This window comes from Anguilla rostrata, chromosome 16 (genome assembly GCF_018555375.3).
Source record: "Anguilla rostrata isolate EN2019 chromosome 16, ASM1855537v3, whole genome shotgun sequence".
NCBI classification, from domain to species: Eukaryota; Metazoa; Chordata; class Actinopteri; order Anguilliformes; family Anguillidae; genus Anguilla; species Anguilla rostrata.
Genome location: NC_057948.1, coordinates 4,109,828 through 4,132,130, shown reverse-complemented (window position 1 = coordinate 4,132,130; position 22,303 = coordinate 4,109,828). Strand labels below are relative to the sequence as shown.

Genomic DNA, 22,303 nt, shown 5'->3' with positions numbered 1-22,303 from the left:
CATTGCAGTCCTGCAGTGCATTCATCAGCACACACATTTATGTCATTGTACACTTCTATGACTCCGTTGTATTGAAATTATGATCTTTGTCACAGGACAAAGAGTTTATTGCAGGATCGTTGAAAGTAGTGTATGCTAATTTATCAGGAATAATATATTTTTGGAAGTTTATGGAATCAAGGTGCCCATGCAGCTTGTCTGTTTCTCTGTCTAGGATAGTGGTCCACAACCCTGGTGCTGGAGAGCCACAAGGTCTGCTTTTGGTTTTACTTTATAATCAGAAACAAAAACAGGCCCAAGAACCCAATGATCATTTAAGTGCTGAGTTGGCTCTCTAGGACCAGGGCTGGGGACCCCAGCAAGCCCTGTGGCTCTCCAGAACCAGGGCTGGGGACCCCAGAGGAACCCGTGGCTCTCCAGGACAAGGGCTGGGGACCCCAGCAGACCCTGGGGCTCTGTGAGGAAAGGAAACTTGGTGATGGACAGAAGCAGAGATCTCTTAAAATGGGACCACTGCATTAATCCCAGCCTCTTGGAGGCTGCTGTAAAGCTATGTTTGACAGGTTTTTGTTTGCATTATCGTAACATCTTTGCACTGCATAAACTCAGCTTTTGTTTTTCACACAGAAACCATTTGGTTGTCAAATATGAATAGATTTGTCTAATAGGATTCCTTAGAGGTATGTTTCCCACAGGTAAATGATTTGTCATGCAGCACTAACCATATACATATTGAAAGTAAGGTCAGGGATTTTTTTGTCTATTCAAAGTTAAAATAATCCCTGAAGGTTTAGACCTTTCGGGAGCCTCAGCCTTTCCCAAGAGAAAACACTGAAAGGTCCTTATCACCAGTAGGCCACAGAAGCAGGTGAGGGGTGAGAGATGGCAGGTAAGAGCCAGGTGAGAGGTCCCTATGACCAGTAGGCCACAGAAGCAGGTGAGGGGTGAGGGATGGCAGGTAAGAGCCAGGTGAGAGGTCCCTATCACCAGTAGGCCACAGAAGCAGGTGAGGGGTGAGAGATGGCAGGTAAGAGCCAGGTGAGAGGTCCCTATCATCAGTAGGCCACAGAAGCAGGTGAGGGGTGAGAGATGGCAGGTAAGAGCCAGGTGAGAGGTCCCTATGACCAGTAGGCCACAGAAGCAGGTGAGGGGTGAGGGATGGCAGGTAAGAGCCAGGTGAGAGGTCCCTATCACCAGTAGGCCACAGACGCAGGTGAGGGGTGAGGTGGGAGGAGAGAGGCTGAGTGAGATAGTCCCAGCAGAGACTCCCTCCCTGAAGCATGCAGGTGGCACATAAATCATTGACATTGGAAAAGCAGGGAAGTTAATTTACCTGCTTAGCACGTTAGAGATGGGCCAGTGTGTGTGTGTGTGTGCGTGTGTGTGTGTGTGTGTGTGCTGTTGTGTGTGTGTGTGTGTGGTGTGTGGTTGTGTGAGTGTGGGCGTGTGTGTGGAGTGTGTGAGTGGCAGTGTGTGTGTGTGTGTGTGTGTGTGTGTGTGTGTGTGGTTGCAGACCACCATGTGTTTTCTGTCCTGTTACTGTGAGCTGTTACTAATGGTGTACCTCAACACACTCTGAACTGTTACTGTCGTGTCTAGGAACCGTCAGAATTCAAAGTCCAATCATTAATTTGTATAAAACAACTTCACGAGGGAAAAGATACCACAGCAGCAAGCTCTTCAGAAAAGTTAGACTTTATTTTCACAGGTGCACAAAGCCGGATCAATTCTGCAGAATTGAACCTCGATTGTCAGTTTTACATTCATTTTATACACTGTGTACCCCACAACTCCCCCTAACACATTCCTTACAATACCATCTGTCCTTCTTGGCACCACAATGATTTCCTGTTCTTGGGTCTACCTGACCTTCTTGGCACCACAATGATTTTCTGTTCTTGGGTGATAACGTCATTGTGGAAAGTTACCTCAACTTTCCCTTAAAAAATACTAGTCTTTATTCTGTAATTTTCCATTAAGAATACAAGTCACAGCCTCCTGTAATTTTCCATTGTATTCAGGTTACATAGGGGTCACTGTGAAATATTAGTCTTCTAGCACATTTATTAGCAGTTGATCAGTTTGAAAATATAACTGTATGGTTAGTATTTGATTAATGTGTTCTGCTGAGTAAGTGTGTTTCTTTTTTTAAGCCTTCTGCATTCTCTTGCTTTTTTTCTACAGTTGATACTGTGGTTTCTTGTGTTTCCATAAGCTCAGCTGCAACTAATGATACAGGTTTATTGGATTACATATTGATTATATGAGTGAATAGTCATACATGTGATGTACTTTTACCATGGAGCATCGAGAGTTTGGAGGAACCAGTTTGATCAACATTGATGGGAATACCCTAACTTTAACATGTGACGTCATTACAATCATGGGGAGTCTCAAAATTTTCCTACATTACTAATGGTGTACCCTCAACACACTCTGAGCTGTTACTAATGGTCTACCCTCAACACACTCTGAGCTGTTACTAATGGTGTACCTTTAACACACTCTGAGCTGTTACTAATGGTGTACCTTTAACATACTCTGAGCTGTTACTAATGGTGTACCTTTAACACACTCTGAGCTGTTACTAATGGTGTACCCTTATCACACTCTGAGCTGTTACTAATGGTGTACCCTTATCACACTCTGAGCTGTTAGTAATGGTGTACCATTCACAAGCTCCCAATAAACAGGCCTAGTTGGGAATGCTATTTTAGTGTCTGCCGTGTTCACAGTCGCCTGATGCTACTTGGTATTTTGCAGCAGCAAACATTTCTTTTTTTTTTCATTGAGCCCGAGTGCTTGCTCCTGTTCCCCTGTTAGGATGGAGGACCTTTCAGCAATAAGACAGCTGGTTGATATCACGGGGCATTCCTAAGAGACAGAAGGTAAATTAAATCTAGCGTCGGTACAGTTGGTTAATAAAGGGGAGGCTAATTTTCCAATCACACCTTAAGTGTGTTTGTCAAGGCACCCTGAATTCCTGATGAACTCCGACACAGGCTTCCAGTGAAACAAAATGGTTTACTCTGTTATTCTTATTTCCACTCGCGTAAGTTTATGCTGAGCATGTTTTAAGGACGTTACAGAGGGAGAAATGCAATGCAACCTAAAGGTGTGGTTTTTGTTTGAATTGACATCCTATGCTATCTCCTGACCAATGGGCTTCTGATTATATAAGGAAATTATTTTGTGGAAAAAAAAAACAAAACATATCTACTGGATTCAGAAATGAAGAGAGACCTGGCAGAGGTGGAGCGAGTCTGTGCTTCAGTATCCTCACGTTAAATATTCTTACTTTTGAATATCCCTTGTGTTTAAACATCCTCACATTTAAAAAAAAATTCTCTAGTTCAGATATGCCTCACATTTAAACCTCATTTGACCCAAATGTGCACACAGTCTAAACTTTTGAATGCTATGTCATGTCAGTGTCCCTGATTGTAGTAGTTTCAGGTGGCCAGAGCAGTTATTTGATAGATGTTTGGTACATTTAATGCAATAGAAGAAAGAAGTACAATGACACAAAACGAAACAAGGTTTTATCAGTAAAGTACACTGTGTCTGGCAAGCCCTTTATTCAAAGCCTTGCCCTTTGATAAGCTGATTCCAGGTACTGCCTTTCTCCTAAAACAGGAGGGTTTGCAACTGCTCTTGTAAGAAACGTAGTGTCATTGACCCTACACACTGTGGCCCTGAGACAGTTTCACTGAATCAATCTCCACCTCCAAGACCTGAGACAGTTTCACTGAATCAATGATGGATAAATGTGACAAGTATTCAAAACAAGTTGAGAGTTTGCTGTTTCCACTCATCGTTTACTTGCAGAACCCCTGAATGTCTGAGTTGAGGCTGTGCCAGGCTGTGTGTGGTACTAACATAGGATGGTGCCAGGCTGTGTGTGGTACTAATGCAGGATGGTGCCAGGCTGTGTGTGGTACTAACACAGGATGGTGCCAGGCTGTGTGTGGTACTAACACAGGATAATGCCAGGCTGTGTGTGCTACTAAGGCAGGATGGTGCTAGGCTGTGTGTGGTACTAACGCAGTAAGGTGCCAGGCTGTGTGTGGTACTAATGCAGGAAGGTGCCAGGCTGTGTGTGGTACTAATGCAGGAAGGTTCCAGGCTGTGTGTGGTACTAACGCAGGATTGTGCCAGGCTGTGTGTGGTACTAAGGCAGGATGGTGCCAGGCTGTGTGTGGTACTAACGTAGGATGGTGCCCAGCTGTGTGTGGTACTAACACAGGATGGTGCCAGGCTGTGTGTGGTACTAAGACAGGGGCGTGCCAGGCGGTGTGTGGTACTAAACAAGTAGTGCCTGGCTGTGTGTGGTACTACAGCATGATGGCGCCAGGCTGTGTGTGTACTAATGCAGGACGTGCCAGGCTGTGTGTGGTACTAAAGCAGGATGGTGCAGGCTGTGTGTGGTACTAACAAGGATGGTGACAGGCTGTGTGTGGTACTAACAGGATGGTGCCCAGACTGTTGTGTACTAACACAGGATGGTGCCAGCTGTGTTGTACTAACACAGGATGGTGCCAGGCTGTGTGTGGTACTAACGCAGGATTGTGCCAGGCTGTGTGTGGTACTAAGGCAGGATGGTGCCAGGCTGTGTGTGGTACTACGGCAGGATGGTGCCAGGCTGTGTGTGGTACTAAGACAGGATGGTGCCAGGCTGTGTGTGGTATTAAGACAGGGACAAGCCAGGCGGTGTGTGGTACTAACACAGGGTAGTGCCCGGCTGTGTGTGGTACTATGGCAGGATGGCGCCAGGCTGTGTGTGGTACTAATGCAGGATGGTGCCAGGCTGTGTGTGGTACTAACACAGGATGGTGCCAGGCTGTGTGTGGTACTAAGGCAGGATGGTGCCCGGCTGTGTGTGGTACTATGGCAGGATGGCGCCAGGCTGTGTGTGGTACTAACGCAGGATGGTGCCCGGCTGTGTGTGGTACTAACACAGGATGGTGCCAGGCTGTGTGTGGTACTAACGCAGGATGGTGCCAGGCTGTGTGTGGTACTAACGCAGGATTGTGCCAGGCTGTGTGTGGTACTAAGGCAGGATGGTGCCAGGCTGTGTGTGGTACTAACGCAGGATGGTGCCCGGCTGTGTGTGGTACTAACGCAGGATTGTGCCAGGCTGTGTGTGGTACTAAGACAGGATGGTGCCAGGCGGTGTGTGGTACTAACACAGGGTAGTGCCCGGCTGTGTGTGGTACTAATGCAGGATGGTGCCCGGCTGTATGTGGTACTAACGCAGGATGGTGCCCGGCTGTGTGTGGTACTAACGTAGGATGGTGCCCAGGCTGTGTGTGGTACTAACGCAGGATGGTGCCAGGCTGTGTGTGGTACTAACACAGGGTAGTGCTCGGCTGATTGTGGTACTAACACAGGGTAGTGCCCGGCTGTGTGTGGTACTACGGCAGGATGGTGCCAGGCTGTGTGTGGTACTAACGCAGGATGGTGTCCGGCTGTGTGTGGTACTAACGCAGGATGGTGCCCGGCTGTGTGTGGTACTAATGCAGGGTAGTGCCCGGCTGTGTGTGGTACTAAGGCAGGATGGTGTCCGGCTGTGTGTGGTACTAAGGCAGGATGGTGCCAGGCTGTGTGTGGTACTAACGCAGGATGGTGTCCGGCTGTGTGTGGTACTAAGGCAGGATGGTGCCAGGCTGTTTGTGGTACTAACACAGGGGCGTGTCTGGTTGTTTTCTGGTTGTTCTGTAGAACCCCTTGGCTAGGGTCCTTTGTGTAAGATGTTGATGTTAATAATTGCCTGTATATTAATATCACAAAAGAATACAGAGCAGGATGTCTAAAAAGTACTCCCCTCTGTCGGTCTTCCTCAAACACATTTCAGCTGTATTGTTTTAAGAGTGGGGGAGACCACATAAAAGCACACTTGTTTGAGGCTGACAGTTCCTCAGCCCCCCTCCCCCCCCTCCCCGACCCCAGGAATTCCTGGGACCCCTGAGCCCACCTCCCCGCCCCCTACCGCACCAGAGCCACACAATTTTACTGAAACCTGAGCGCAAGCGGCAGAACTTACGGCTCTCTAACTCTTTCTTTCTGCCACGAGGAACAGACAGTTGGCCTGTAGCAGCACTGAGAGGTTTGAGGACTCTTGCAATCTTGTGCACGGTTGCTCCAGATTTGCACAAGGGCACTGCAAGACCTTCGTGCTATTTGCTATAAAGCGGATCTGATACTGAGGACCGGAATAGAGCCTTCCTGCAGGGGTGAAGCGGAACTTCGCCCTTCAGTGGTGAAAACTGCATAGTAATTCAGTCACACACAGTTGCCGGTGCACTTGAGCTGTGAGCATGACCCTTCTGCTGATTGGTTGGTGAGCCAGCCAATGGGAGGCCAACAGCACACTGCCATTCATGAAAGAGCAGAAAGGTCCTGAATGAACAGGACGTGCAGTCTTGTTAATGCTCTAACTTCTGCACATGCCTTCCTCTGCAGCTATTGGACTTTTATGCTAATTCACTGGCCACCGTCCACTGCAGAAGTGCAGCTTGTGCTTTTTAAGGAACACAGCTGACAAGCTTCTGTGTGTCCTCTTATTGTGTAGGATAAAGGGTTTGAACTTTTTTTTTTAAATCCCTTTTTTTTTAGCAATGAAGTCATTTTGTCTGCTGATTGAAATAATCTGTTTGCATGATTCTTACAAATTAATTGAACTTTACTTTTGACTTGACATCTCTCTGACGGAGACAAACTTCATTTCATCTTCGTTTCATTAAAATAATTCACATTTCCTCTAATTTGGTGAAAGAAGCATTTGTTCTGCTTGTAGTAATTTGACTCTGAAAATATTGTGAAAAGTCTGACTGAAGTATTTGGCTTACATTCTTAAAACTGGTAATTGCCCCCAAAGACCTTGTCAGACTTAACGACCACCAACATAACCTTGAGGAAGGCTATGGGGTAAAAACCCTTTTGTCAATGTTGCCTACCTCTGCTTTCTCAATGTCTGTTAAAGAGAGCACCCCACCCACGTTGAAATGTAGTGATGAAGGACGTCTGGCTTTGGGACAGACTCAGTTGCCCTCTTTGAGGTTTTTCCAGTGACGCTTGACAGGTTTCCCTTCTCTGCAATCAACCCAAGAAACACTTGCAGGATTAGTAAAAAAAAAAAAAGAAAAGCAAAAAAGGCTGTGGAATGTCGTTGCGGTCTTTGTCTGCAGAGGCGATCGTACACAAATTGTTGTGGAACAGAGCAGTAAATGGTAAATGGTAAATGGACTGCATTTATATAGCGCTTTTAGCCAAAGCGCTTTACAATCAATGCCTCTAATTCGCCAGAGCAGTTAGGGGTTTGGGGGTAGGTGTCTTGCTCAAGGACACTTCGACATGCCCAGGGCGTGGTTTGAACCGGCAACCCTCCGACTGCCAGACAATCGGTCTTACCTCCTGAGCTATGTCGCCCCCCAGTACACACAGCAGTACACACTCAGAGCGTTTTCACACCTGCACGGACCTTTTTAGTCCGGTTAAATCGGACTCTGGTTCGTTTTCCCCCCCTTGGTGCGATTCATTCGGGCAGGTGTGAACACAGCTATCGCACTCGGGTGCGGACCAAAACAACCGCACCGAGACCCTTGAGAGGAGGAGGTGGTCTCGGTTTGGTCCCAAACAAACTCTGGAGCGGTTCGTTTGAGGTGGGAACGTGATCCGACCTCGATCCGACCCAACTACCAGGTGTACCCCGCAAGTTTGAGCTAAACGGCTCCTGTAGCCATTTTATTATATTTTATTACATTAGCTTCCTTGTTCTGCTCAGTCGTCTGAATGCGACACGTCTTCTTTGCAAAGTGTGAAGCAGTATAGTATTTTCACAACGTTTCCTCGAAGTGCATTCGGCATTCTGCTGGTATAGTTTTGCCTGGTATAATGCCCAGATAATTACCACGGTTATGAGCAAATGCCAACTCTGCCGCTGCTCCATGTTAAATTGCACAGCAATGTTTCTCTCACAGAAATATGCACTTGTCCAGAACACAGGACCATCTTCCTGTATTTACTTTCTTGCTCCCGCCCCAGACACATCTGACCAATAAGCGGAGTGAACGTTCTAATGTAGTTTGTAGTGATGCATTTTGGTTCGCTTGGATTTTTCTCTGTGTGAAAAGAAACCAAACCAAGGGGAAAACGCTCCAAGTTTACAAACTCATCAACTGATTCGGACCAGAGCAAACAAACTATAGGTGTGAAAATGCCCTTACAGTGAGTTTTAATACCAAGACAGAGAGGCACTGATGAATTTGTTTGGATTTAACAGACAGGTTTCTCTAGCATCAAATAACCTATTTTCTCATTTTTCGTTGAAAAAAATCAGGGCGGAATCCTGAATCCTGAACTATGCTCTTTTTCGGTTTCGCAAAGTCTAGCATCAATGTGTCATCAAGGAAATAGGACATATTTTTGGGGATAACGATATGTTCTCATCCTGTTCTCGCTACTCTGATTGGCCATTTGTTTCCGTCTACAGTTTTTTTTAACTTTTGTTTCCAGGAGCTGTCGGACAGTGGGCCTGTATGACAGAGGAGCTGTAGGACAGAGGGGCTGTCGTACAGAGGGGCTGTAGGACAGAGGGGCTGTAGGACCAAGAGGCTGTAGGACAGAGGGGCTGTTGGACAGAGGGGCTATAGGACAGAGGGGCTGTAGGACCAAGAGGCTGTAGGACAGAGGGGCTGTAGGACCAAGAGACTGTCTGACAGAGGGGCTGTAGGACAGACCTGTCTGACAGAGGAGCTGTGGGACAGAGGGGCTGTAGGACAGAGGGGCTGTCTGACAGAGGGGCTGTAGGACAGAGGGGCTGTAGGACCAAGAGGCTGTCTGACAGAGGGGCTGTAGGACAGACCTGTCTGACAGAGGGGCTGTAGGACCTGTAGGACCAAGAGGACCAAGAGGCTGTCTGACAGAGGGGCTGTAGGACCAAGAGGCTGTAGGACAGAGGGGCTGTAAAACCAAGGGGCTGTAGGACAGAGAGGCTGTAGGACAGAGGGACTGTCGGACAGAGGGGCTGTAGGACAGACTGTCTGACAGAGGGGCTGTAGGACATGTAGGACCAAGAGGACCAAGAGGCTGTCTGACAGAGGGGCTGTAGGACCAAGAGGCTGTAGGACAGAGGAGCTGTGGGACAGAGGGGCTGTAGGACAGAGGGGCTGTCTGACAGAGGGGCTGTAGGACAGAGGGGCTGTAGGACCAAGAGGCTGTCTGACAGAGGGGCTGTAGGACAGACCTGTCTGACAGAGGGGCTGTAGGACCTGTAGGACCAAGAGGACCAAGAGGCTGTCTGACAGAGGGGCTGTAGGGCCAAGAGGCTGTAGGACAGAGGGGCTGTAAAACCAAGGGGCTGTAGGACAGAGGGGCTGGCAGACAGAGGAGCTGTGGGACAGAGGGGCTGTAGGACAGAGGGGCTGTAGGACCAAGGGGCTGTAGGACAGAGGGGCTGGCAGACAGAGGGGCTGTGGGACAGAGGGGCTGTCTGACAGAGGGGCTGTAGGACAGGGGCTGGAGAACCAAGTGGCTGAAGGACAGAGGAGCTGTAGGACAGAAGGGCTATAGGACAGAGGGGCTGTAGGACAGAGGGGCTGTGGGACAGAGGGGCTATCAGACAGAGGGGCTGTAGGACAGAGGGGCTCGGGGTCCTCGCTTGATTGGATGCCCACTGTACAAAAAACAATTTCCCCCACAGCAGCCAAATGTCCATGAACTATTCTGAAGTGAAGGGGGAAACTGTCGTTTGGCATTTTGGGATTTCCTCATCAAACACGAGGTTTCCTCTTTGGTTACACAGCAGTTAGACATGAGTGCAATGCTGCCGTTCCGGAGTTGTAATCCACTTCCGTTCTCATTTAGAACTCGTCCAAAATATGATTAAATCCACGCAAAACAGACTAAACAGGATTGCCTTTTGAATGTGACCAAAGAGATCAGGTTTGATATTGACTTGGTCTGGTCAGGCATTAATATATTTTTTAATAGGATGAAAACATTAGTGACACTGTGTACATACACCTTAATATGGTTTAATGGACAGTATATTGCTATTGTTGCTATTAATTTGTGTATTGATTTATAACACACTAGCTGGATGGTGAATATGTTTGAATTTGAATGACTGAAAATGATTAAAAAACAGTGGTTCTTTCTGAATTCCTTCACGTAATTCATATACAGGGCTTTGAAAGAATGTGTTCATGGTGGCGTCTCCACCAGTCCATCCACTCTTTCTGGGACAGAGCTCTCCTCTGCCACTGAATGTAGACTCACGCTCAGTTCAGTAAAGGACTGAATGAACACATGAGAATAAGAGTCATGTGCTCCTGTCACGAGTAATTCAGAGAATTCGCTTGTGGCAGTGAATTTATACGCGATGATGTAACCGCTCGAATTCTAAGTGAACTGAAAAGGGTATTCGTGGCCATATTGACGGCTGTGACAGCAGCAGTGCTTGGCAGGATCTCTCAGTGTGGCCTCTGTCAGCAAACAATTCCGGGTCGACGCTTATAAATAATTCAGTGCGCAGATTTAAATACGATCTTCTTTTTCATTATTTTAATTGTACATTTTTTATGACTTTTTAAATCGCTTGTTTAGTTGAGTATGATGGAAGAATATTTTTGTAGCCCATTAGTCATCGTATCTCCTTTGTAAAAGAGCAAGTAAGCCCCTAACAGACCACCGTTGTCTATTGGCCCACCAGCCTTTTGCAAATCAGCACTACAGAAGTACCAAAGTGGCAGGACCGTTGACCTGTTTTGCATTCCCTTAACACCTTCAATCTCTTTTTGACAGCATAACCTCAACTGTGGGCTGGTGAGCCATTGTGCTGATTTTTCTTCAGACTGCGCACCCCAGCAGAACAACACAGGGCTAAAACCAGCCAAGCTTCGGTTCAAGGGTTAGGGAACTGGGTCTGTACCTCAGGGCTGCAGTGTAGTATAATGTTAGGGAACTGGGTCTGTAACTCAGGGCTGCAGTGTAGTATAATGGTTGGGGAACTGGGTCTGTAATTCAGGGCTGCAGTGTAGTATAATGGTTAGGGAACTGGGTCTGTACCTCAGGGTTGCAGTGTAGTATAATGTAAGGGAACTGGGTCTGTAACTCAGGGCTGCAGTGTAGTATAATGTAAGGGAACTGGGTCTGTAACTGAGGGCTGCAGTATAGTAAAATGGTTAGGAAACTGGGTCTGTAACTCAGGGCTGCAGTGTAGTATAATGTTAGGGAACTGGGTCTGTAACTCAGGGCTGCAGTGTAGTATAATGGTTAGGGAATTGGGTCTGGACCTCAGGGCTGCAGTGTAGTATAATGGTTAGGGAACTGGGTCTGTAACTCAGGGCTGCAGTGTAGTATAATGTAAGGGAACTGGGTCTGTAACTCAGGGCTGCGGTGTAGTATAATGTTAGGGAACTGGGTCTGTAACTCAGGGCTGCAGTGTAGTATAATGTTAGGGAACTGGGTCTGTAACTCAGGGCTGCAGTGTAGTATAATGGTTAGGGAACTGGGTCTGTAACTCAGGGCTGCAGTGTAGTATAATGGTTGGGGAACTGGGTCTGTAATTCAGGGCTGCAGTGTAGTATAATGGTTAGGGAACTGGGTCTGTACCTCAGGGTTGCAGTGTAGTATAATGTAAGGGAACTGGGTCTGTAACTCAGGGCTGCAGTGTAGTATAATTGTTAGGGAACTGGGTCTGTACCTCAGGGCTGCAGTGTAGTATAATGGTTAGGGAACTGGGTCTGTAACTCAGGGCTGCAGTGTAGTATAATGTAAGGGAACTGGGTCTGTAACTCAGGGCTGCAGTGTAGTATAATGTTAGGGAACTGGGTCTGTTCTTCAGGGCTGCAGTGTAGTATAACGTAAGAGAACTGGGTCTGTAACTCAGGGCTGCATTGTAGTATAATGGTTAGGGAACTGGGTCTGTAACTCAGAGCTACAGTGTAGTATAATGATTAGGGAACTGGGTCTGTAACTCCGGGTTGCAGTGTAGTATTATGTAAGGGAACTGGGTCTGTAACTCAGGGCTGCAGTGTAGTATAATGGTTAGGGAACTGGGTCTGTAACTCAGGGCTGCAGTGTAGTATAATGTTAGGGAACTGGGTCTGTAACTCAGGGCTGCAGTGTAGTATAATGATTAGGGAACTGGGTCTGTAACTCCAGGCTGCAGTGTAGTATAATGGTTAGGGAACTGGGTCTGTTCTTCAGGGCTGCAGTGTAGTATTATGTAAGGGAACTGGGTCTGTAACTCAGGGCTGCAGTGTAGTATAATGTTAGGGAACTGGGTCTGTAACTCAGGGCTGCAGTGTAGTATAATGATTAGGGAACTGGGTCTGTAACTCAGGGCTGCAGTGTAGTATAATGTTAGGGAACTGGGTCTGTACCTCAGGGCTGCAGTGTAGTATAATGATTAGGGAACTGGGTCTGTAACTCCAGGCTGCAGTGTAGTATAATGGTTAGGGAACTGGGTCTGTAACTCAGGGCTGCAGTGTAGTATAATGTTAGGGAACTGGGTCTGTACCTCAGGGCTGCAGTGTAGTATAATGGTTAGGGAACTGGGTCTGTAACTCCAGGCTGCAGTGTAGTATAATGGTTAGGGAACTGGGTCTGTAACTCAGGGCTGCAGTGTAGTATAATGGTTAGGGGACTGTACCTCTTTTTATTGTACGTAAAATAATCTGTCCAATCCATGTAGGTCATTCTGGAAGAGAATATCTGTTGAATGTAGTAACGTACCAAAGTATATGGCACAAATGTGCCTTTTTCTCTTTCAGTTTTTTCAGGTCATCAACCCTGAGGAAATATGTGTTTAATGCACTTGATTATATGGAATGCACTTTATATTTGTAGATAATTGTATTTCACCTTTGTGATATCTGCTAAGTGGATTCTGAGGCATTCTTAGGAGGCATTCCCATGTCTTAAAATTAATTTAAAGCAATTTTAACATATTTTGTGACAATTAAATTTTTGTTTATATTAAGTATTTGCCAGTGATATCTTCTGAAAAACATTGTAATCAAACATCATCAGTCTCATGGGGGAAAGGTCTTAGGGAAAAGGTATTGACTGTTTTTTGAACAGTTGTGAGAGATGATAGGCTTTTTAGCGGCACTTATATGATCTCAGTTTATATTTTTTCCTCTGCCTTCAGTTTAACAGACCTGTCATCACATTCATAATCGTCCAATTAAAGTGACAGGACAGTTATGGTTTTGGCCGAGATACAGAAAAATTAAGAAAAATAAAAAGAAATCAGAGCACTCTGTAATGCATTTGCATGCAAAAATTAGGCTGGAGAAGCTCATCAGTTTAGTGGTTTAAGCGCTGCAACTGCAGCCATAGATAGAGAGAAAGTGGAAGAGTGAGGGATAGAGAGACAGAAAGTGGGATAGAGATGTGGAAAGAGAGAGAGAGAGTGAAGGGGAAGGCTAGCTACTGTTCTCAAAGTCCCTGGCTTGCCTGTCTTCCTCATATTGGAGTACTGGGCTGGCAGGAGGGGGGGTGTGGGGCCTGGAACCACAACACAACCCCCCAAAAACAAGTCGCTGTGATTAGGCCCTCGGCGCAGATGAAAGGCGGCGCGGCCAATCAGGGATGAGTTATGGCTTCTGAGGGAGGAAGGCATTCTGGGCCGTCTGGGCTGTTACTATTGAAACCAGAAACAGAAACAAACAGTAAAACATCAGCTCTGATGGAGGGGGCTGCTTTCTGCTAGGGGGGCAGCCCTGCAAGGGGGGAGGCAGCTCTCTGCTGGGTTGGGGGAAGCTCTGAGACAGAGGGCAGCTTTCTGTGGTAAATGTTAATATAATCAGCTCAGTTTCTGAAGGGCTGGTGGGGGGGTGGGGGGCTTTGAGCAGCAGGCATTCCTTTCCAGTACATACAGTATAACAACCCCCATCCCAAAAGCCCACTTCTGCATAGAGACTAGGGGAGCAGAGTCCTGTACCAGAAGACCACAGAGTCCCGACATCCTCACAGACACACACTACACCCCACTGGGGAATCTGACCCAACCAGCCAACCAGGAGCTGCTTTCACACACACATACACACACACACGCACACACGCACACACACACACGCGCACACACACACAAACACATATTCACACACACATGCATGCACACATGCATGCACTCACACACACACACAAAAGTCCTGTACTTACCTTGTCAATGCACCAGCTGCCACAGTACTTCTTTGTCACTGTGTTTCACTCTGCCAATATCACAGACAGAATGCATGCGCATTTTTGGGAGTGCTGTCAACTTTTTGATTGACAAAATATGGGAGCTCCCTTTGGGATTTCCGCCAGCCGACAGACAACAATAACGCCGCTCAAGGAACTTAAATTGCTGCTTGCACAAGCCGTGAACTCCAGGAGAAAATGCAGTGTCTGTCATGTGTTAACATCCTAACGTGTGATTCCCTTCTGCCTCCACCCACCAAAACTCAGGCAATCTGTGAGTTAGAAACATTCTTACCAGCCTAATTTATCTGTCACAGTGTTACGTCCCCTGCCTCTGCTTGCCTGGGTAGTGCAGGTGGAGGTAGTTGCTTAATTACCTAATTGCCTGATTGCCTCCACCTGCCTGTGGCCAATATAAGCTCAGTAGTATGAGGCAGGGGAGATTTTCTTTTGGGGGCTTGTGTGGAGATCTTTGGTTTTGTGATCTTTGTGTGTTTTCGTTTGTCCCTTAGTTTGTCATTTAGATTAATAAATGTCTAGGTTTTGTTCTTGTATCAGTTTTTTGGATTAATTTTTTGGTGTATTGGGATTTCGTTTGTTGTGGCCCTTCGAGCCGGCCGTAACAACATGGGGGCTCATCCGGGATCTGCCATCCTACCTCTGACACCGTGGACATTCAGACACTTCCCTACGACGGCGAGGACGCCGTGCGCAGACACACACTTCCCTGCGGTGCGCAGACACACACTTTCCTGCGGCGGCGAGGACGCCGTGCGCAGACGCGCACTTCCCTGCGGCGGCGAGGACGTGCACAGACGCACACTTCCCTGCGGCGGCAGACTTCCCTGGACAATTCGTGGACATTTGGTATTTTATTTTTGTGTAGTTTTGTACAGTAATCAAAAAAAAAAAAAGTGTACTTTAGTTTGTCTTTTTTTTTGTCTTATGGTGGGGGTGTTGCGTCCCCTGCCTCTGCTTGCCTGGGTAGTGCAGGTGGAGGTAGTTGCTTAATTACCTAATTGCCTGATTGCCTCCACCTGCCTGTGGCCCAATATAAGCCCAGTAGTATGAGGCAGGGGAGATTTTCTTTTGGGGCTTGTGGTTTGTGTGGAGATCTTTGGTTTTGGGATCTTTGTGTTTGTTTTAGTTTGTCCCTTAGTTTGTAACTTAGATTAATTAATGTCTGGGTTTTGTTCTTAATCAGTTTTTTGGATTGATTTTTTGGTGTATAGGGACATTAAAATATTAATGGGCATGTTTGTAGATAAAGACCTGTGTATTAGTTTTTTACAATTGGTTATACCCATGTCACAATACTAAGTACACCTTTTCAAAACTCTTAACACAGTTCTCTTTACCAACACGCAGGTTGGCACAACAGTTAATCTTGCCTGCAAAATGCACTAAGTCTACCAAAACACTTCATACATGTCTCAAAATCAATGCATTCTACCATAACACTGGCTAAAGGTGTCGCCCAACAAGATCACTTTGTCACTCATAACAGAATGATCTAAAAAACACTAACAACCTGTGGCATTACCAGATGCATAATTTTATCTTTGAAAGATCTTTTTCTTTACATAAACCCAAGGTTCTAATACAAAATAAGAATGGCCCTTCGTTACTGTCTGCAATGTAATAAATTATTTTAATGAATCAATAATGCAGCAATATTTATCAATATGCTTTATTTTTGCCATATTTTTGCATATGCAGTCGTACTGCAATTCCAAAATGCCAACACAAAACGAAACACAAAATGAAACAACATTTCCAATACCGTATTATCAAAACAAACAAACAAAAAAAAAACACATACTGTATGTATAGAATACTCGTTGATAAACATGTACATCATTGCTACGCGGTCCTCTGGATTGGGCCACAAGTTCTCATCGACGTCACACCGTATATTCTCTCTTGCAATACACCTGTACTATTGTAAATTGCAATTCACTCACGTGCCCTTGCAGAATGCCAAATCTTACCTGTTGGTTTGCTGGAATATTCGCACAATAGATGCCACTGTTGAGCGTGGCAGATTTGTCTACACCCTCAGTCCAGCCTCTCTCATTGAGAGACCATGATTTATCACATGATCAATTATAGTAGCCCTAATTTCATCGGAGACTACTGTTCCCTCTCTGCGGTCTTCCACCACCCCTACGCCCACCTCTCCCTCTCCTGGCCACTCCAGCACCCACTCCTCTGTCTCTGGCAGGGTCCATGTTTGGATAAAAAAAAATCAATCCAAAGTTGTCCCCTTGTGTACAGATGGTAATGAAGGCGAAGACAAAACACCTGGGTAGGTCATCAGCTAAAAGGGGGATCAGCTGTGGCTGTTCTAATTTTTTTGTATTCTTTTTATTTTTAGATTTTCAATATATTTCAATATGATATTACCTTGGGAATGTATCAAATTGCTGTCTAAATCATTTTTGCTATGTTTTTAACTCAGGTTTAACAGTTTTGAAATCAGTACGTTAACATGTGCAAAAAGTGCTGTAAAATAGAGTATTGCTGGTGGTTGTGTGTGAGTGAGAAAAGGATTCATGAATTTTGAAAGATGTTGTCATTGAATGCATTTTGTGTCAAAGCAATGAAAAATGGTCCACAGTTTAGTCCACATAGAATGCTGTTGTGCTAACTGTGTGAAGTTTTGAAAAAGTAAACTCAGTATTGAAAAATGCTTGTTAGCATTTGTAAAAAACTGTAAATGGTATGTATTTACTCATGGTTAGACAGGAGGGACCATTAGAGATATGCTATGCAGGTTTTTTGCTGCCCCACCCACACCTCTGCTGAGGACGCCCATGAGTGCTATAGGCAAAATGTCAAGCTAAGAGGTGAGGTGGTCAGATACATAGAAGATAGCATTTTTAGCAGCATAAACAATTCCATATAGATGGTAACAGTAATTAGGCCATGCTATAACAACATTTTACACTGAGTGCACCCCTTAACGTGTGAGAACATTGCATGGGGTGCAGCTATTTTGTGTGTTGCCACGTTCAGTATTTAGTTATTCTGGACATTTAGTGAGAACCGGGATATCAACACGGAATTGTGGGTGGAATAAGTAACACTGGCTGGCCATAGGTACATCATTGCTAGCTGATACACTTGTAAAGTGAATGACTTTTTCACAAAGTTATCTGTATCCTATTCAAATATTAGCATCCTTATTTTCTCAAATACAACATAATGTGTACAGTATATGTTCATGGCTGTGGATAACTGATACTTTATGCAAGTTGTGGCTTATTTACCTGACCTGTGTTCTATAGTTGTTCCAGCATTCTTCGGTACAGTTATTGTGCGTTGCTTCGGATACATTGTCGTATGCCTGAGGTATAGAGAATAAATTTAAATATTTCAATATTTCAAGTTATGCTGTGTATTATCATTAGTGAATCCTGATGAGGACGGGGAGTCTTTGTTTGCAACTTTGTTAGCTTTGTTAGCGAATCTGGATACACATTGCTAGATAGCATGCAATTCAGTTCTCGACTGAAATAAATGCTGGAGGATTACTAAGATTGCAACTATAAACAGTAACAGCAGTTCCTATAGGGAGGAAGACATCTCGATGGAAGTACAGTATTCAAGCAAGTCCCACCTCACATCTGTGCCTAAAAGACGAGCTAGAATTACGAAATTTAAATAACAAAAAAGGAAAGCTGCGATTTGGTGAAACGTACAGACTAGATTGCCAGACAGAAAATTCCTTAGCAGTTTGAATATTTCAAGTAAATCATGGGAAGAGCCCTGTTAAGTTTCTGCCGGTATGTCCTTGTTTCACCTGGCATTCCTTAAATTAATTATTTGTTTTAAATGTATGCAGAAAGATGTCATAATTTCATCAATCACCAAGCTGGCATTAGCCTATGATAGCACGCTTAGACAAGAAGCTACCGCTTCCACTCTTTGTGGTGTTGTTATAAAGGCAGACTTGCTGATTGGGGAATGGGCCTGACTTAAGCCAAAGGTAGATTAGCACCGTAATGTTAATCTTAACAAGTCTTTAGCCACTGAGCTCAGGTAATTTTTTACATGCGTATTTTACCCCAAAACACCCCACACCCACACTCAACCATACACTTGTAAATTTTGTCTAAGCCATACAGCATACTCATGGCTCAAAATGCTAACTTTTCAGACTGCAAACCGTAACCTTCTATACTGGCCTGCTTTGGTTGAGACCCTTGGTATACACAGTTGGCGTATTTTTGGTATAAGAAGTAGTTCTTGATGGAAGTGTGCACAAATTAAGCTCTGTGGACCTTTTTGTTTTTTTTTATTTTTTGGCACATTCAGCACACTGAAGAAGGCTTAGTAAACTAAACGTTTAATTTGTGCGAGTCACTGATGGATGCAATGAAACAATAGTTCATAATATTCTGGTAAGTGCTGTCTATTTCACATTTCCGTTTATAATTTGTGGGATCCAGCACATTACTATCAGTTAATACGCTTGAGTGAGCATGTTTATTTAATTGATTTTCGATGTTCGTGATTAACGATGGCATTACATTTGGAAAGAGACAATGCTGATGGTGCACCACAAAAATATGGGTCCATTGAGGTCTGTTGTATCAGGGTGAGTAGGAGCAGATATATAGATGGTACAGCGGGAAAGTGGAAACATACCTTAATTAAATATTGGGGTGAACTGTACATTTCAGGCTGTGCTGTGGTATGTGCTGGTCATAAAAGCTGTGCAGTGTGGTGTGCTGGTTATGAAGGCTGTGCTGTGTGGTGTGCTGTTTATGAACACTGTGCTGTGTGGTGTGCTGGCTATGAACACTGTGCTGTGTGGTGTGCTGTTTATGAACACTGTGCTGTGTGGTGTGTGGGTTATGAAGGCTGTACTGTGTGGTGTGTGCGGGTTATGAAGGCTGTGCTGTGTGGTGTGTGCGGGTTATGAAGGCTGTGCTGTGTGGTGTGTGCTGTTTGAACCTGTGATGGTGTGTGCGGGTTATGAAGGCTGTGCTGGTGTGTGTGGTTATGACACTGTGCTGTGTGGTGTGTGTGGGTTATGAAGGCTGTGCTGTGTGATGTGTGCGGGTTATGAACACTGTGCTGTGTGGTGTGTGCGGGTTATAAAGGCTGTGCTGTGTGGTATATGCTGGTTATGAACACTGTGCTGTGTGTTATGTTCTGTAAATATGAGGATGAGTGTGAGGGGACCTTTAATCCCACCATGTAGATGGAGGAAACTCCTCAGCTGAGTTTTTTTGCTTACAGGCCTGTAGTCCCCTGACTCTGGCTTTCCGAAAACAAAGCTCATATTATAAGTGGGAAGAAGAAGAATGTGTGAACGAGTAACTAGTAACACCTCATCCACCTCATTGGAGCCTTTAAAAGATCTCTGAATGCAGCCATGTTGATGCTAATTGCCACCTTTCAACATTCCATTCAGAATATTTTACCCTACCCTTTTGTAATTTCTGACCAGTGCTGTTATCCATGACAGTGATGAGTTGAATTGAATCTTTCAATGCTATCTGTGAATTATTTCTACCTTCCATCTGATTGCTAAATTTTTATCATATTAATGTGTCATTTTACTCCTGCTGTCTTCTGTATTGCACTGGCGTGTAGTTTGCGTGGCACCTTTGTAAAAAAATTCCTGTAAAACAGACAGTACATATTATGGGATTTTATTTGAAATATGCTTAACTATTTTTTCAATTCTTAAACAAAAACTGGAAACTGGAAAAAAAAAAGACACTTTGGGCGAAGCCAGGCCACAGCCTCGTCATAATTAAAGAAGGTGGAGCCACAGCGAATGATAAATTAAGGGGGCAGGGCCAGGCTGCAGCACAGCACATGATAAATAGAGGGGGCAGGGCCAGGCAGCTTTAGCGAATGATAAATAGAGAGGGCGGGGTCAGCAAGCCTCACAGCGAATGATAAATAGTGTGGGTGGGGCCAGCCAGCCTCACAGCGAATGACAAATAGAGGAGGCAGGGCCAGGCAGTCTCACAGCGAATGATACATAAAGGGGGCGGGGCCAGGCAGTCTCACAGCGAATGGTCCATCGAGGATGCGTGGCCAGGAAGCCTTTACTATAGGGAGGGGTGAGGAGGGGGCGGGCATACCGCAGGACTGTGTGGTTGGATCCCTCTGAACCCCAAGGCATTGAAAGCTGCTTGGAGAAGGTTTGGTTGGATTTCAATGCAGATATGTGGCAATGTAAGGGCCTGGAATTGTACCCCAACCATCCTGTCCCCCTCCAGGAGCTGCATTCACAGCGTCTGGATATCCGAAATCCACCCAGCCGTGGACTGCGCGTGGATAGTGTGGAGAGTTGACACCCAGCACCACTGCGTAGCGTCTGTGGCTGAAATACAGGCGTGAGCATCTGGACTTTCCACGGAGCCTTATTTTACGTTTGCGCTGGCGTGCGCAAGTTGATGGTCGAGACCGCAGCCCTAATGCTAATGCTAATCTTAACTGTGTAAGACTATGGCATCGCACCCTGTAGACTGTGGGCCAATGCGCTGCACGTCCAGGCTTGACCTCTGACCTTTGGCCACACGTGGTGAGGGAGCAGCGAGCACTTGTGTGTGCTCCCTTCGGCCTGCATGCGGAATATATAGCCTTTGTTTACTGTTGTCCTCTGGGTGATGAGCTTCCAGATCACTGATGCATCGTGGGAAATGGCAAAGAGTCTTAGCATGGCACGATTACAGAGGTTTCTCAACAATAACTCCATCTAAAGGCCTTTCAGCTTGTCCTGGACAGAAAGATAACAGCGGCGGCAAACATCGCACTCAGCAAAACTCCTTTGACTTCATTTTTAACATCTTCATTTATTTCACAATAAGGAATTACATTGAGAACCCCGCATTGTTATTTATTTTCGCTCTTTGCCCTTGAATCATAACATAATTATGAATGGGGATTATTCTTACAAATGCATTTTGAATATTACACTAAATCACAGGTGCCTGCAAAATAATGTCTGGAAGCATCCTGAAAGTAAATTTAATTTGTGCGCACAACCATAATCACAAAAGAAGGAAGTAAGGCATTGTTACTGCAGTATAAATAAAACCGGTCGGGCAGTAATAAGACACACTAAATGCAGCGGTTCCGTAGCCTCTCTTCCCTTCAGATGCAAGCACTGGTAGCTGAAACAGCAGTCCGGCTACATGAAGAGCAAGTTGAGTAGCGGTTAGCTGTCAGCTCTTTTTGGGGAAGTTCAGAGGATGAGTGTTGAATGATGGCTAACTCAGTGCATCAGTAGCCTGAAAAGTCTTTCCTGGAAAAGCCATTTTAGAGGAACGTGCAGTTGGTCGTTCGTAGAGTGCAGGCAAAATCATGCAAAATTATGCAAACAGAAAATCCAGAACATGTCAAGCAGGTTCAGTATCTTTGCAAAGGGGCGAAATGTCATAGGAACTCAGTCCTTTTTTTTGCCCCAGGGCTCAATCATTGTGCTGCATTTCCTTCTAATGATGATGACCTCTACTTCAGCGCTCCAACTGAATTAGAATGAGAGAAGCCTGTGTTTTATTTGACCTGTCTGGCTTTGCATCTCTATTCCGATGCGTCCCTCGGGTCTGAGCAGCGAGTTTGGCACACCATCCATGTTTCTGACCATTACTTCACCTGGAAAGGACAAGTAGGACAGGTTCATAGCTTCTTCCATTGCCCACATTCCATGTTAATATTTAAATTATGACCCGAATAGTGTTGTAACTATTGCTGTATAAGTATTAGTATTAGTAATTATTCTTTTTAAGTAATAAGGGTTTCTGGAGGGAGGATAACAGGAAATGTTCATGCCTGAAGTAGATAAAAGAAAATTAAAAAAAAAAAAGATTTTCTTGGAAGTCAAAAGCTAGGACTCCATTGTGAAAGGGGCATCCCATCATACTATATCTCCCCTGTATTCTTCTGCCTTGTTTGTAATGATATGCATGTGAGCTGTATGTGAAAACCTCAGGACAAATGACTGGATTTGATCTTACAGGCCAGTTCTGACTTGCTGGAGAAATATATTGAGCTGTAACAATGAGAGACATGACCTTGGGTGAAATATGACTGATTGAGGAGGCTTAATGGGATCATAACTACGAGCACATTAACATCTTCA

The 22,303-nt window shown here is 45.3% G+C and overlaps 1 long non-coding RNA gene across 1 annotated transcript; it reads right to left on the bottom strand.

Annotated features, from left to right (window-relative positions):
• Nucleotides 1-12,796: 12,796 nt before the first annotated feature.
• LOC135242449 (uncharacterized) lies at nt 12,797-14,642 on the bottom strand. Its single transcript, XR_010326335.1, has 2 exons — nt 14,173-14,642; nt 12,797-13,651 (listed from the first exon to the last, which is right to left on the bottom strand). It is a non-coding gene; the product is annotated as an uncharacterized LOC135242449 (long non-coding RNA).
• Between the last annotated feature and the right edge of the window lie 7,661 nt (nt 14,643-22,303).